This window comes from Drosophila teissieri, chromosome X, assembly GCF_016746235.2.
Source record: "Drosophila teissieri strain GT53w chromosome X, Prin_Dtei_1.1, whole genome shotgun sequence".
NCBI lineage: Eukaryota > Metazoa > Arthropoda > Insecta > Diptera > Drosophilidae > Drosophila > Drosophila teissieri.
The window spans coordinates 965983-983390 of NC_053034.1; the positions used below are offsets into that span (position 1 = coordinate 965983).

The window sequence follows — 17408 nt, forward strand, 5'->3', positions numbered from 1 at the left end:
GAGAGATATGGCGAACAGATTAACGAAACAAAAAGAAGCGAAATGAAACGAAGTCATCGCATTCGTGCCTGAAAAATTCTAGTCATGCCTAACTAAGATGAATTTCCACATGTAGGCAAAACAATATACATAAATACATATATGAAATAGATTTGATATACCGAGAGGCTTGTAAATTGTAGCAAATATGTGAGCTATGCACACCTGCAACATAAATATGTATTATTCTCTCGAGTATTACTTTAAATTTAATTAAGCACTAAACCGGGGCAGAGATTTTCAGTTTTTCCATGTATTTGGTTAGGGGAAATTGGTTTATGGGTCGCTGACCATTGGCCTCTGGGCTGTGAGTATATGCATGCATCTGTGCAAATTAAGCTGGGCCAAATAGCAAATAAAAGCAAACTCATTTTGGGCCCTGCTCAAGCCGCAACCTCTTAACTTGGCGCACAAACATTCGGCTCGTGTTCAGTTCGGCCAGATTTGCACATATCGGTTGGTTGACTCGGGTCAGGGCTGTCTAATTGAGCAATTGTCTATGTTTTGGACGGCAGGCCAACTGGAAACTGGAAACTGGAAACGTGGCACGCAGATTGGCGAGTGTCATGCTAGGTTCACCAAGATCGATCTCGCGAAGAACTCACTCTGGTAATGACTCTGCACTGCACTTGATCTGATCTCGTTGATCCGGCTGATCAGTTGCACATATAATAGAAATACCGATCGATTGTTTGGGTGCTTCATCTATTATTCATCTATTATTCTTCTATTGTTGATCCATAAATCTCGAAATATCGAACACTCAATGAGGCTGTAGAAAAATCATCAATGCATTTATGGATTCTCCGTCTACAGATCCTCTCCACAACACACGTTCAAATGCGAGACGATTGCATAAGACCGTTGGAACCACTCCATTGCAGCACCTATGACACGACAACTTTATCGACCGTCGGTTGGGATCGGCTGCCACTGGGAAGCTCGAGTGGAACCTACTGGGATCTGCCCGCAGTTTCACTTGGTTTGTTTTTATTTTTTCCGGGTAGAGAAGATTCGAAAATCATGACATTTTATAACCATCTATCGATGGCAGTGCAATTTTCACTCGAAGCCGAAATGCGGCGAACAAACGGCATACATGGGTGCGGTATCTCAGGGGACCCACTCCACAGAAGAGGGGTCTCTTCTTTCCCAAAGAAGCAACAAACGGGTCTGGAGAAGCGAGTAGACAGAGCCGCGCTCCTCGCTTGAGTGCACAAAGGCCGTACCCACCTGCGCTGACACATTTTGGTTGCAGTGTAATAAGTCTACCAAAGTCCTCATCGATTGCCTCTCCATTAAGCTCAGTGTCTCGACGTTGCCATCTGATGTTGATTTTGATACTCTTTTGTGACTGCACGGATACTCGTAGTATCCAAGGTATTTAACAATGTTTTCAGCTTTAGGTACCAATGGATAACGGGTTGTTCGCACATAATCCCATCAAATCATAAATAGCTTCGGCAGTCCTCCAATCCACACCAAGAGTATTGCGCCCAAGCCCAGCTTTAGTTCCTCCAGGATATTCTCGCCCACGTCCTTTCAAACTGCATTTACCCCCTGGGGGATAAATGCAAAAGCGGGCACGAAAGGGACGACATTTTCAGTCGATGACAAATTTGGAGGCGAAACAAAGCGGAAAACCTAAAAACAAAGAAAATAGAGAATGGAAAATGGAAAAAAGACAAAATGAGGCGGCGAAACATCAGCAACATCAGCACCATCAGCACCATCGGCATATCGTCATCGTCATCGACGGGGGCGAAAGTATGCGCAATAATCGAAAAACGTCGATGGGCTTAGTGGGGGAAACTAAAAAGGCAGATGGGACAGCCTGGGAAATTGAAAGCAACTACGGCAGAAGGGCAACTACGGCAAAAAATACAACAAAAAATATTTTGAATATTTTCACGTGCATTTGCATAAAGTGGGCGGTGCCAAAGTGGGGGCCAAAAGCCGGGGGCGGACTTTTAAGCGTTGACAAGCCCTGGGCTCCCTGCTCTTCAAGCCAAAGCCCAAGCTGAAGTCGTAGTCGAAAATGCAAAATGCAGGGCTTCGGCCCCAGCAACAAAAAGCTTTTTGGCCATTTGCCCTCAGTTGGCCATTTTTTCGTCAAGTGGCAGAGGCGAGCAGCCATTTTTTGCGCAGGGTAGACAGCTTTAAAAGGTGCAGTTTGCACTCAAAAAACAAACAAAACTAAATACTAGTAATAAAAGCGGGGTAGAAAGCAGAAAATATTGAACTTTTTCAATGGCGATGCCGAAAAAATAACACTTTCATTGCGAATTGAAAAAAAAAACTATATATAGTTCGTTTTCTGGGTAGAATTTAAAAATATATTTTGTTTTTCCACCGAAAACTTCGGCTGCAACATCCGTTCAAATTTGTGACCGTTACATCTCCACGACCACAAAACCCACTGCAGCTATGCCAGAACTAAATGGAATGGAACACGAAAAGATGCCGACACTTGGGTCACCACTCCTCAGCCCCCTTCCTCACCCCCCACCACCACCACCACCACCCCCTTCGAAGAGCATTTCCACCTAGAGTCCAAACCGCAGGAGCAGCTCGTTTTTCGTTTTCCTGCTGTTTTTCTGCTGTTTTTCAGTTCAGCTTCAGTTACCGGTTGTACAATGTGCGAGACACGAACGAAGGAGATGATGCTCAGAAAACAAACCTGCCCCAAGTGCCAAAGTAAACCAAACCAGCGAATCGGGAGGGGGCAGCTGAAGACTGCGCGGCTGCGAGGTTGCGAGACTGCGGAAGAAGCCTGGAGAAGAGGCTCCACCAGTTCAGCAGTTCGGGGTAGATCTGCTGGCGGAGATCTATTGGGTGGGTATAAATCTTGGGTGCTTCCTTTTGGTAGCAGGGAGCAGTTTTATGGCATAATATTGGGTGATCTGAAAGCGCTCTCTATCGCAGGCAATGCAGAGTATTTGCCAACTGTGTAAGATCCCAGCTCCTTTTTGCAGTGGCGCTGTTGTGGCCATGTGGCAAGAAATGTGGCATGTGGCTGGTCCCCTTGTTTATGTGTCTGTTGTATATGCACGTATGTATGTATGGCTGCTGTATGCATGTAGTATGTTTGTATGTATGTAGTATGTTTGTATATATGTATGTGAACGGCCACATAGTGCAAGTTGCCAGCTTCTCAATTGGCAACGCACACCACCATTGCACCGTGTGTACTAGCTTGTGGCATATCTACGGTGAAATGTCTGCGCGTGTGGCACGCATGAGAAGATTTCTTTTTGGCTCCATTTCGGGACCATCGCATGACCCTGAAATGCAATCACAATCGCGGCTCCCAGCTCTCTCTCCGACTATCTATATTTTTTTTTATATCGTTCACGGTTTTTTTAAAATAATTAATTTATTATTATTTATCGCTTAATGCAACGATAAACATTTGTATAATTTGGCTTGCATAATTAAAAAACACGGTATATGACCGAATGATAATGGAATTTTAAACGAGGTATTGAGAGCATTCCGCGTGAAGTATTGTGGCAATGAAAGTGCCGTGTGCCGTACTGGAAGTTGCTGACACATAAGCTTCCGAGATTTGACGATGATTCGAATTCTTGGACTCTATTAATAATCACCGGGTTTTTTTGTCTACGTGCAGTCGCTCATGTGTGGCCGCCTTCTCAGCTAGTGATCCCCCTTTTTGCTCCACGTCCCTGTGTTTGGCTCTAAGTTATTCCTAAAACAGCAGGAATTTGTTTAAGGCATACACATAACACTGAGGCAGCAGCAACAACAACAAACGACAAGTAACTTGCAGAAACCGGTTGCCTTTGCACATTTTTTCTCAGCATCAACTCTTCATTTCTCCTTCTTAGCTGCTTCTTCAGCCACTTCAACTGGGGTTTCAACTTGAATCAATCATTGGATCGCATTCAATCAATTTTTAAGAATTGGAGTTGGTTCTAACCCCACATTGCTGTTTTTATAAGATGGTTTTTGGTCTTGAGGTTTGAAACAATCGATTTTAATGAGTAGAGGGTTGATTTAGTTCAAATTTCTATAACTGTTTCTTTTTATTAGTAAATTATATTTGCATTTCCTCCCTTGCTATTGTTTTTCTACATAAAACTTTGAGTTTTATATACATCCTCCCATTTGATTATAAAAGCAAACACATCCTTATGCTTGAATTTGCATCCCCCTGAAGGGAGTTGCCTTCCCACTGGCGAGATACAACCACATCATCTGTGAGTGAGTGGATTGTAACCAACTTGTTGCCATATGCGTTTTGTTGAAAGCAAAATGATTGAAAGGAAAAAGGATAAGGAAAGATTAACTCTACCAGACAGCAAAACGTACTTACTCCCAATAACACGTAAAGTAACAACCGAAAATAATGAAGTTCGGTTCCATTAAGCAAGAATTGGAAGCGCGTAATACATTTGCAGACCAGATGGGATCATCCATTCAACTTTTCCACTGACAACATCACATGGTGGCCATCATTACCATCAGCATTAACATTATCACCATTACCGCACCTCAAATCCGAAACCAAGTCCCAGGCCATCAGAATAATCCATTCCGAGGGTTACACGCGGTGCAGTCTAAATGCCAAGCAAGAAATCAAGGCAAAAACGAGCAGAATCAAAAAAAGCCAGCGGAAAAACCAGAGTCAAATGCAGAGAATAAACAAAAGGGAAACCTCGCTCCCCGAAAAACTCGCTGGTTAAACAACAATTGCAGGGCAAAAAGCATCTGAGCACACATGTGCCACCAAATTATTCACACCTCCTCCACACACTCCTCACCTCACCCCAAAGTTCTCTCATCAACTTAACCACGCCCACCCTCTATAATTTTCCCCATTATTTTTTTTCGTTTTTTATGTTTTTTTTTGTTTGGCTCCACCACCAACTCCAGTTTCAACTCTGAACACTGAACACCGCATTATTATTTTAATTACACACAAAAAAACAACTGAACAACAATCACATATGCACAAACATGACATTTTAACAGCTCCGACCAAAATATTAGAGATGCTGCCTTTAAAATGCCAAGGGTCTACTTTGCAATTGCATCTCAAAGGATTCGATTAAATATGCATATGCAAATCCATAATTAGTAATTCCTTTTTTGTGGTACTTAACTATTAATGCATAGTCATTATCTGACAACGGAAAGCCTACTTTTCGCACCGCCACTGTGATGGTACGTGCATACATACACGACATTAACACGACGACTTTGGAGTTTTTGGACTCGGACTCTGACGCGAAGTTGGCGAAGTGCACTCGACGGAGAAAAAATAAGGGCGACACAAATGCGCCCCCAGAAGGACGGAGTTTCAAGCCAAAGGGGCAGCAAAAGGAGGTGCAGGAGGTATAACCCTTGCAAGGGGCAAGTGCAACAGCAGCAACAGCAACAGTGCAGCAGCAGCACACGTGTTGCGCAGATGTGGCAACAACATAAGTTGGCAAGCGGCAAACAATTACTCCGCAAGTTCTTTTCGGGGGAAAATCGAAGGCTGCGCTTAATATGGGGGAAAAAGGATGTCTCAGCTGGGGAAAAACTTTCCTACACTCGCGCGTGAGCAGGAACAGATACTCCAGACAACAGATACTCCAGACAACAGACACTCCAGAGATAACGATCCAAGGTCGGCGACTCTCAAGTCTGCTGGCCCTAATTCCCAGTCACAAATCCGTAGTTAAGCAGACAACAAGAGACAACATAGATAAATATACCGCCTACCGCCTGGCAGTGGCGGTAAAAATCAAGAGTTGCGACCAAAGATAAAATGGTTGGAGATCCGAGATTTCGGTAGGTGGCAGCAATACAGCATTTTCCGTTCGCTGGCTGATTTATTGTAAACTGAGCCTATTATTATTCGCAGCCCTCTGCTTTTCACCGCCTTTTATTCGAATGTTTCAGTTTTGTGAAATTTTATTGTGCTTCTCTGTACTTTACTTTTCATACCGGCTACTCTTGGGGTGAAGGGGTATATTGTGTTTGCTGAATAGCGTGTACCCTATAAAGTTTATTCATCCTAGGTCACGATTACAAGCCAACTGAATAACTGAATCTAGCCATGAACGTTGCGATCTCGAATTAACTAAAAAATTAAATAACTAACGGGTATCTGATGGTCGATGCAATTGACGCAGCTTTTCTTCTTGCTTTTTTTTTGGTCTTGCCACAATTGTCTGGCATTGCATGGTTTTATTTCTCATTTCCCTCCTTTTGGCCCCTCATCAGCCTCTTGGCTTCAAATAATTTTATATTTAGCCGCCGTTGCTGCTTCTTCGTTCTCTGACTTCTTCAAGAAAAAAGGCAAAATAAAACAAGAAGCCTAAAAAAATCAGAAACGGCGAAAATTAACTAGAGGCAAGCATTTCGTGTGGCACGATGTGAGAAGAGCTGGGGATCCGCTTCCACTTTATATATAGAATTGCAATAATGGGAACAGAGTGAGCACCAGGCAGTCACAGACTTGATGAATTCGGCGATAGTTCAAATGTATCGATTATTTCGATAACACAGTAATGACAGATATTGTTATTTGAAAACAATAGATTAGATTATCATAAAAAACCTAAAGCTAACGTCTAAGCGATGTGTTCTCAATTGCAAAATTAAATTTTTAATCCGATGGGCACTTGTTCTCTTCCTAATTAATTACTCATTGAAACAAAGGAAAGTAATCGTTAATGCTAAGCTAACCTCCGATTAATTAATCCATTTGTTTGCCGTTGAATATGAACGTCAACTGTGCCAAATTAACAGTTCACGGATTGCCCAATTAATCAAGCAGCGAGAAGATTTAAGTGCAGCTGCGGATTCGGATTTTCGGATTTTCGGATTCCCTTTCATACAGTTGAGACGTGAATGCGATTTCATTATTTCATTAGTCGAATATGGAAGCCTTAACGAGGGGAAAGTGCAAATTTCGCGGTGCCCCGGGATCTACCTACTCTCTCCGCTGGCAAATAAGTACATTATACACACACGCGCCAGCCGATCGACTAATTAAACAGTAAACAAAAAAAAAATAAAAACTTTGATGTATTTTTGATTTGATTTGATTATTTTCCAGCCCTTCGCACCATGCCAATTTTAGATTGATGGCTTTGTAAGGGCAAAAAAATTGCCGACTGATTTTGTGGATTTTTTTTCTTTGATATCCAATATGCGTAGTTAACGGTGGCGCCGGCTGTTGTTAATGAGCTCCACTGTACCCCCAATTTGATTGGAGTATCTCGCATTACAGCGGCAGAGGTTCGTGACTTTTTTCGGCGTCAAATGGAGGGCTTCATGTCATATCCGCATAATGAATTTGCATTTTAGCTACAATTTCGCAGATCTGCGTAATTTGAGGCGACTTACTTGCAACATCTATGAAAAAGAATGGAATGAGTGATTGGAAAGAGCAGAGAAATTGGGCTAACAAACTCATTCAATTTGGCTTCAATAAAACCTTTAATATTAAATGTTTGCCATTACTTGGCAATATATTTCCTGTAGCTTCAATAACACAAAATGGCATAATAGATGGTGTTGGATTTTAAACAATGACATTGCGTAAGTAAACACTGCATCACATAAAACGAACGAGATTCGTGTTACTATTTATATAAGAACTCACACATTCTGATTCCATAACTTCGCCATTTGAACCGATTTTACCAAAAAGTACCAGCACAGATAACAGATAATGATGACAGACCCGTCATCGGTCATCGGGAGAAAAAGAAACGAAAAATAACACAACGAATGTTTAAACCATGTTGAGCAAACACCACTCAAAACGAGGAAACCCAATGAACGAGAAAGGGGGAGGGAGGGAAAAGTTAATGGAGGCAGGAGGTAGGATATCATCCACATCAACCTGAGAGGTGTCCAACCAGAGTTCTAATCAAAATATCGAACGCCGTTGCGAAATACGAAAATGGGGGGGAAAAAAAAACTGAAGACGAAGATGCATAGTGAAAGGACAGCCAGAAAGCAAAGCGAAACAAAGCTGAGCCACAAAAAAGTAGCAACTAAATTTGTGGAACCGTTATTATCATGTCGTGTTCGCCCCTCTCCCTCACCACCCCTTACCGACCCTCTCCCGCTATCTCTATCCCTCTCGCTCTGTGCCCGTCTCTGTCTTTCGAGCAGGTCGATTATGAAAGATACATTTTGCATTAGTGATTGTGCTTTTTGGAGCTGCGTCTAGCTATTTGTTTGTATTAAAAACCATCGTTTTACCATTTTGTAGCTTTTACACATTTTTTGTTTTTTTGTGTTTAGTTTTTTTTTGTTTTTGTGGTCTTTCTTGTTCGGCGATTCGATTCGTTTGCATTAATCCAATTTGTTGTTGCTGCCGGCGTTTTGTTGCTTTTCGGTGTGTGAAGGTGTTTATGTGTGTGTTTAAGTGCGGGTGCTAATTCAATTACCGGAATTAAACGAGGCAGCTCACTGCTATCGATATTTCAGCATAATTGCCTATCGAACTTATTGGAATGTTTGGAGTAAAACTCGTGACAAACATATATAACTTTAAATAATAAATAACTCTTAAAAGTTCGTTCATTGATTAGATTGCCGAAATATTCCTTATAAATCAGCTGCGACTAAAGCACTTTCGATTCGAGAACTTTATTGGGAGTTAAGCAATTTATAAAGATAGTTAAATACGAAATTAACAAGTATTTATTTTCCCAAAAATTAGTGCCCCGCTGTTAAGTGCTTGTGTTCCCTCGACAGGCGGACAGAATAAAATACATAAACAGAAATCAAATAAAATAAAATGGTAGTAGTAGTACAGTCCGGTTTCTAAATCGAGAAAATAAAAACTGCAGAATCGAGAGCGAAAGGCAGCAGGAAAACTCGAGCAAAGCAAAGTGCAATGCCAACCGCATTTTTATTTATTTTTCATGGCGCCCAAGCATATTTACATACCTAGAAGATATGCGGCGCATAGCCCGTTCATTTTCCGAGCTTCGCCGACTCATTCATCGTTTTCCTCTTTAAAGCTCATTATGTCAGCCGTCTGGATGGACGGTCGGTCACCAACTATTGGAAATGACTTCTTACACCCTTCCAAAGCGCCATCAAATGGATGTAGATGTGGAGCAGTGGAGCAGCATGGGAAAAGTAGAAAACTGAACTGAGGATGACAATTAACTATTTTCTATGTTCTGCAACTTTCGATTTTACTCATGGAAGGGAAGAGAGAGAGCAAGTGTGAAATGCGATCAGAACTGGAATGACTAGAGGCGTGCAAGGCCGGTGTACTACATTTCTAGCCCTCCTCTTTGGGTGTAAATTCTAATTAATAAACGAAGGCAGTAGACAATAGCGCCATACCAATTTCAAAAGGAACTTGATACTCTTTGCGAAACCATTCCTGTTTCCTTTTTGACTTTGTCAGCAATAACGAAGGAGTTCCTTTCTCTCGGCAAAGACAAAAAGCATTGGGCACTTGGAAAAGGGCTGCGCCTGCGCCATCCCGCTCGCACCCACGCAAACGGAAGACCCCGGAGAGAACATTTCACTCGTTTGACTCACCTCCTCCTCCTCCTTCTTTTCCTTTGGCCACTTTTCCAGAGAGAGCGTGAGAGCAGCTGGCCGGTCGATCCTCCTCTCTTCAGGGCTTCTGGTGCGTGCGCGCAACAACTACAACCAGCAGAGATGAAATACTGGAAGCCTGGCCTGTGCTGCTTCTTCCTTTTCTTCTCTTTTGATGCTGCTCTTTAGTTGTTGTTTCTGTGGGGAATCCGGTTTTTTTTTTAATTTCTTTCAACTTGCTATTTATTATTTCTTCTTTCTTATTCGCCTCTCTTTCTCTAGTTGTTGTATTTTCCAAAATTCAAACAGCACACATCCACTCCAAAAAAAAACGTAATGATATTTCGGTATTACAACAAAAAGCGGCACTTAAATTATTCCCTTCTGGATTTCTTGTTGTATTAATCGATCGATCGTTGAGATAAAAAACAATCATAAACATTCACCAACACACGCGCGCGCTCGAAAGAGAGAGAGCGATAGTGAGCACGTGAAAACGGAGCCTATTGCCTTGTCTTGCTTGCTTCTATCCTCCTTTGTCCTTGGGGCGAGCCACTTAATCAAAACTCCTGCATTTTCGCGGTCATCAAATTTTCCGGCGGGCGCAATAAACAACAAATCGAGAACTCAAAACTGGCAAATTGGCAAATCGGCAAGCAAATCGCAAGTCCCGAATCGTAAATCGCAAATTTCAGCCACGGAGCGACGCACAACCGCGCGCATTTAAAAATTTTGTCGACTGAAGTTAGCCGTGTTTTTCGATGTGACGGCACCGGTTTTCTGCCGCTGCATTCGAACATCGAACGCGTTCGAACCTGTTCGAGCACGTTGGGCCGCCGCCAAAGCGTTAGAGGCAACTTGTTCGAAACCGTTTATTCAGCTGCTTTTCGCTTATTGCTGGGCAAACAAACTACCAATGCTTCCAATGCTGTTGTTGCCCATCCCCTTTGGCTGCTAAATAATCCATTCGTTGGGATAATCGAGTTCTGCCGCGCTTATCTTATAAACAAACAGGCATCGCTCCCTTTTCCCATTATGACATGTTTCTCTCCCGATCATCTGTAAGATTAAGTAATAACACAATAAAAACTGCTGTAAAAACGCCAAATGGCCAGTAGTTCGATAGCCGACCTGCCATCACTCATCCCACTGCCATTCCAGCGCTTTGTTGTTGTTCATCGCAGCGGCGGACGCGTGCGCAGGCGCAGCGGCGGGTTCCAAGTTGGAACTTCCAAGCGGTTTCAAGCGCAACAGTTTGGTTAGTGCGTCGAGCAGGTTCGCTGCTCGCTGTTCGCCGCTCGCTGCTGCGGAAATCTATGTTAAGTTAACATTTGCTCTGGGCCACAGCAATTAATTATTGGCCAAGGCGCAAAACAAATCGAAAACAAATAGTTCGATATGTGAGCATTAGTACCTACGAGTATAATAATGGTATAATAATATTACGACGGCGTAGCGCGCATTTTAATTAGTTTGAATCTTTTTTTGAGTACCAATATTTAGTATTTGATGTTCATTCCAAGCCATTTGAACGCTTTCCAGTCAATATAGTATTTCCATAACTTCGAGGGTATACAAAATATGTACATATGTATACTCGTACATGCGGACTGGGTATTTTCTCCTTCTCTTCGCCTTTTGCACTTGACTTTGAAACACAACGCGTCTACGCGTACCGGTTTCCATAAATGTTGTGTAATTAAGCGCGCATTGCATCCCAATTGGCTGCTAAATTTGAATGCGGCCGAAACGAGACTACAACTACAGCACTGAGTGGCGACCTTCAAGGGGAGGCCCCAGCACCAACTACTGACCCTCCCCGCACGGCCCCTCCCCTCCCCGCCAAGGTCAAGGTCAACCTGGCCAACCGCCAATAGCTTCGCTTGGCGTTTGGAGTTCAGTTCTTTGTTGTATTTGTTTTGTTTGACCTGCTCTTCAGCTGAGGCGCCTCAAGTGTGCAAAGCAAAAGTACGCCATCTCGAGCATCAGCGTTTGGCAGCAAGTTTCGTTATATGAACATTATGTATATTTGTCAATCGCTTGTTTGCAACTTTCGTTTCACCTTTTTTCACTATTCAGATCAGTTGATTTTCCTTCCTTGTTGATGTCCCTCATGTAGTAAGTGAAAAGTGAACTGCCCTTTTTTATGATGCCAGTTAATCACTGGATGAGCGCCAAAAACACCAGGCAAGTGCTCATAGGAGGAGGAAACCTTTGCTGTTGGCCAGGTGAAAACTTAGAACGATCATTATTACGGCAATTAGCTCTATGAGGATGTCAGCGCGCTCGCTTTCCTATTAATCCTTATCTGCACTTTGCAAGCCCTTCATTGACAGTTATAATTACTTTAATGATGATTTCGGCTTCAGTTGACTTGCGGTGGAAATGAGGGGGGGAAAACGTGGGGCAAACGCGTGTGGAAATGCAAGGGGCGCAGTGGGAAAATGGGAAAAAGGGAAAATGGGGTGCAGTGTCTTTGTTTGTGAGCGCTTAAAATGCAATTATGCATTTCAGATCGAAAAGCGAGCGGCAGCAGGACTTTCGTTGGCTGGCTGGAAAATAAATTTAATTGCAATGCGCTGGCAAATCGAATTAAACAGTGTAAAAAGAATAACAAGTGCCACGCAAAACAACAACAACAACAACAATAACACAACAACAAAAAATACAAAAATGCTGAAAACAAAAGGACATTTCAGGAACACCAAGCTTTTTCCCCAGCGGCAGCGCCATCCAATTGAATATATTAATGCAAATTAACCCATTAATGTCTGCCAATTTCAGGCACAGGCAGCAAAGGGGCCTTAATCTGAAAAGAGCTAAAGAGCTGCAAGAAGCGAGCTGACCATTATCCCAAGGGAACTCGCCCCGAGAAAATTAAAGCTGTTCCGCATATCGCATATCGCATGTAGCTGCACTCGCATTTCATTCAATTGCAGTAAATTGCATAAAGCTCTCGGGATAAGTTGCTGTTTAACTCGGAAACCTTTTATTCAAGTGTCAGTTTCGTTTTTTTTTTTTTTTTGTCCTTTCTAGCCGGGCATTCCCGGCTGCAGTGGAAGGGAATGCACTTCTCCGCGAAATCCCTTGGCACGATGCCTACAATTATTCAATTAAAAAAATGTCACCCACTGCTGGGCCACCCACAACTTTTGGCCAAGAGAATTTAGAGGGGTTACGAATGTGGGGCGTGGCTGACAACAATGTTGGCAGCTGCATGGAAAACTTGGGAAACTTTTTAAGTGACTTCTAATAGCGAATTATAATGCAGCCGGCGGAGAGGACAGACAAGGATAAGACAAGGGTTAAGGAAAATGGTCCGAGAAGGCGGCCGCTTTTCAATGCACCGTGGGCGGCACAAGTGGGTGGCATAAATGGGCGGGGCCATGAAGGAGCTGCGAAAAGTTCAGGTTTAAAACTTGACAACGACAACTTCATTGAGGAGTGGCGGCAAGTGCGGGTGCAAAATAAGTGGGAAAGTCGGGGCATGTGGCAGCCACACACACACCCACACACACATGTCGCAGCGATAGAAGGAGATGGAGATGGAGATGCACTAGCCTAAGACCGGAAGTGGGAGAGAAATTTTAACAAAGTTAGTTAGTTTCTTCCTTCCTGACTTTCGTCCTGACTTTCTTCCTGCTCTGCACGGCCTTCAGATACACTACAACACTCATCACGACTCAAAAATATTTCATTTTCCCTTCAGACAACAGTCACATAGTTTGCCAATCCATCAGATATTATTGTACTACACAAAACAGCATCAGTTGTCCACTTGCGTCCTCGTAGAATGATTGAAAATCTGTGGCAGAAAGTGGCACGAGTTTCTGTTAGTGGATGTGTGCTACATGCAATGACATGCAGCTCCCTGGCAATATTATCTCCAATTTGGCCCACAATCTGCACTTCCCCGATTTCGGAGACCGCAAAAAGTTGCTCGTTTTAATGAATTATGCGTACATTGATAATAATTTCCGGGCTAGCATCTGAGTCAAGTGTCATCCTCCCTGAGTCTACGGGGTTTTTGGCAATAACCAGGAGAGCGACTCTATACCGCCCGCCCACCTGAACAGCTTGGGGGGCGTGGAAGCGTGTTGCTGTCTGCACTAATATAAAAGTTTCGTGCACTTTTAATAAGGCTGCGTTTATGATGACAGCGCTAAAAACAACAAAAACTAGGAAAATGCAAGGACGCTGCGAGGAACGGGCGGAAAACTCCACGGCAATGTGGGCGGAGGTGGGTGGAAGTGGGCGGAAGTGGGTGATGGAATTCCTTGTCTCGCTTTTCTTGCATGAACTGCATATGACGACAGTGTCAAAAAGTCGACAGCGAGGCGAAAAACTTTTCGGGACTACGGCAAACTATGAGTATGGGAAAAAGGGAAAAGGAAGGTCAAATAAAAGGAATCCGAAAGTGGCTAATAGCAAGAAGAAAGCAAAAATTAGGGCTACGCTGGCATTAATTCGATGTAAAGTTTTCTCCGAAGGTAGTTACATATAATTAATATTAAAATATTACCAGTTTAAAGGAAATTTAATTTATGCGCACACTTTGAGCCTGCGCTCAACAACTATTATAATAATTAGGAGCATTCAAAAAGCGATGTAAAGTTTTCGTAATAATATTTGCAAACTTTCCCCCCTGAACTGACGAGATGAATCGACGGACATTCATAGGGGAAATTCATGTCCTGCTCCTCCTGCGGCTGGGCAACGGCTGCCTTTGCGGCCACTCTTCTTCTAATTGAGTTGTTTTCTCTGGTTGTTGCATTTAATCGCATTAAATTTGCCTCAAAGGAGAGTGGACCGAGCTCCCCGTACAGTGGAGCATCCTGCTTGCGGACGGATGTGGATGCGGATGTGGATGTGGAAGTGGCTGACACACAGGGAATGCCACACCACGCCACTTAAAGCCGAGCCCGAATTGCAATTGGAGCCAGTCAATGGTATTTTAATAGAGGCTAATGGCCATTTTAATTGCTGGGCAAGGCCGCAAAATGGGTGGCCACACGTGGGTGGAGTGGGGTGGTGTAGTGGAAGACGACAGAGGGGGAAAGAGCAATAAAAGTCACACGTAGAGGGAACGCAGGAGAGCGACAGAGAGAGAGCGAGAGAGACAGGGACAGGGACAAAGACGAGAAGCGAGCTTTATCTTTATGAATATCGCGACACTTTATGAAGGCCCCCGAAACGACATCAGCGATAAAAACAGTGAAACGTGTCCAGTGGAAAGGAGAAAATGGTGCGGGAGTGTCACGTATCCGACAGATGCGACGAACGGACAAACAGACGGACAGACGGACGGACGGACGGAGAGACAAAGATACAGATACAGATACATGGCCTCGTGTCTGGGTTCCAGTTCCATTTGTAGATCTGAGTCTCTTTTTGGTAATCTGGGTCGAACGAACGAACGCCTTTCCTTTCCCCGTTTTGCAGCTCTTTTGCAGCGCTTTTGTCTAAGCTTCTGTTCTCGTTGTTCTCAAACGCGCGTTTCTCCATCGCTCAATCTTAATTGATTGGATTGAGTGACCGCGAGGCGATTAGTAAAAGGTTTGACACACTTAACACTCGGTGATTGATGGCTCGGTCTCGTGGCAATGCTTGCCAAAATATTATATTTATGGCGCTAAGCCAGGCCGCAAACGAGGGCAATGTCTCCCGCCCGATGTGCGGTTCAATGTATCTTTGCATTTCTTGAATCTTCAACCCCATCCGTACCTGTTCGTACCCAGCTATCTGTTCCGCCCCACTTTTGTTATACAACGACGAACTAAGTGGCCAACAGTGGCAGCGATTGGATGTCATCATCGCCACCTTTAACTGCAACTGCAACTGCCCAACTGCCTCCGAAATGCGGCAGAAGCAACGCAAGCTGCCTAGCTGCCTAGCTGCCTCGTGATCAGAGGTCTCCGTTGCCCAACCGCCGGGAGCAGGGGCGCCAGAAACAAGCGCCAAAGTGGGGTTTTGGGGTTTTACTGGCGGTGGAGTACGACTTCGAATTCCCATTGAGCACGTCTCCGTATATACACTCTGCCCATTTTGCGGAGGAAGTCTTTTAAATGCCCCGTGCTTTCATGAAGAATGCAAATAATTGCTGCGTTAAACGACTTTATTTGATGTTACAGAAATCTGAACTTTCCCTTTCGTATATTTGCAGAAGTGGCATCTTACTTGTGTGATAAATGTATGTAGGCTCCGCACCGAAAAGAATCGTTAACAATTAACTATAAATGAATTTTAACATAGATATAGTGGCGGGTGTTCTCTACCTCTGGCAATCGAAACTCGCATTTAACCAAAAATCAGCAACGTACAGTAGCCATCGGTAGCCAAGTTGCAAGTGGCAAGTGGCAAGTATGGGTTAAGTAAGTGGGACTCTGAAGCCGAGGCTGCCGCACCTGAAGATGATTATGAGGATCCCAATCCCAATCCCAAGCCCGAAGTCGAAAGGCGATAACGATGTTGATGATGATGCAACTTGTTTCCTGATTTCGGCTCTGCCTCCGAATTACCTCCTTGTAACAAATTTTCGCTTAATTATAGATATTGGCCTGTTCAGTGACAAGAAGATTTGTGTTTTATTTTATTTTTTTGCCCTTTTTCCGTGATTACATATGCCTTTGGCTTTTTCTCAACTCCGAATGGGAAATGACAAAAGCTTTTCGGGGGAAAACTGAGTGCAAGTTTGAGTTCACTTTTGTCGTGGAGTGTTAATGGGAAATTGAAAACCCATTTGCTGATTAATTTCTCATGAAAAAAAAAAATTCCAAAAAAAAAACCAAAACCAAGCAGTAGCAGAAGAAAAACATTTACGTAAATGAACTTTTCCATCTGTTTGAATGCTGCCGTTGTTGTTGTTGTTGTTGAGATTGTTGTTGTTGCTCGCTGCAAAAGTTTTCCATTTTCCGTTTTCAGTTTTCAACTGAGTTCGTTGTTTGTTTGCTGTTTGTCGCTTCGCTTTTGTCGCTTTGCTTGACAAAAAAAAGTTGGTAAAATGTTTTCGCATTCGTTTCCTAGTTTTCTAGTTTTATTTATGCCCTCCATTCATTCTGTCACCTCTGTTCCACGGCAAGGATATCACCAGAGCTTACGTATCCAAAAGCCGCGAGGGGATTCTAAGGAATCCCACTTGATCCGTTCTAAAAAACACAAAAAAAAAAAAGTGCATCTAACAGCTTATGTTCAGTGGCCTTTTGCCCCAATTTATCTCTTTGTTTGCAGAGCACAACGTGCTAATGTTCCATTTATTGTTTTCAAACGAGCAGCAGATGATAAAAAACAACTCCAACTAATGTGGCTTATACCAAGGGCTGTAAAAATGTATCCAAATATAGAGCATTCCGATCTCGGCTGGAGAAATTTTGTCCCTTTTGCCTCTCGCTCTGGTGACACAAAACTTTTCTGTGTGCCTAATCAACTGTCCAAATCGGTGGAAGACCTTTCCATCCATCCTGCCTTTTGGAATGGATTATTCAGAAGAACCTGCAGTTGGACCAGGAATCCGAAATCCGAAATCCTGAATCCTGAATCCAGCTGAAACGCATGACTCCCACGAGTTTTTGGTCTGTGCGTCTGTTTGTCCGTCAAACTGTCTGTCCGGCTGTCCGTTTGTCCGGTTGTCCGCCAGTTTGTCCGCATGTTCCGCAGTCTTCGGCTTCACTTCGCCTTGCACCTTGTGCGACAGCGATGTCTCTGAAAACTTGGATTTGTTTTCACTCTAGTGTGGAATGTGCAGAAGTAACGAAAATAAAAACAAATACAGCAACAAATTCGGGAACTTGTACTGTGAATCGTTCGCATATCTGCGAAATGTCCCCATCGCCCGGGCGGCT

At 43.4% G+C, this 17408-nt stretch overlaps 1 protein-coding gene across 3 annotated transcripts in view; it reads right to left on the reverse strand.

Annotated features, from left to right (window-relative positions):
• LOC122624898 overlaps positions 1–17408 on the reverse strand; it is a 140354-nt gene that overhangs the window by 54160 nt on the left and 68786 nt on the right. For 2 of the 3 annotated variants that reach the window (XM_043804659.1, XM_043804657.1), the window contains exon 1: positions 9571–10297. The exons of the other annotated variant lie outside the window; for it this stretch is intronic. The gene's annotated coding sequence lies outside the window, so the exon portion shown is untranslated. Of the gene's footprint in view, positions 1–9570; positions 10298–17408 lie in introns of those variants that run through there. 3 annotated transcript variants of the gene reach the window in all.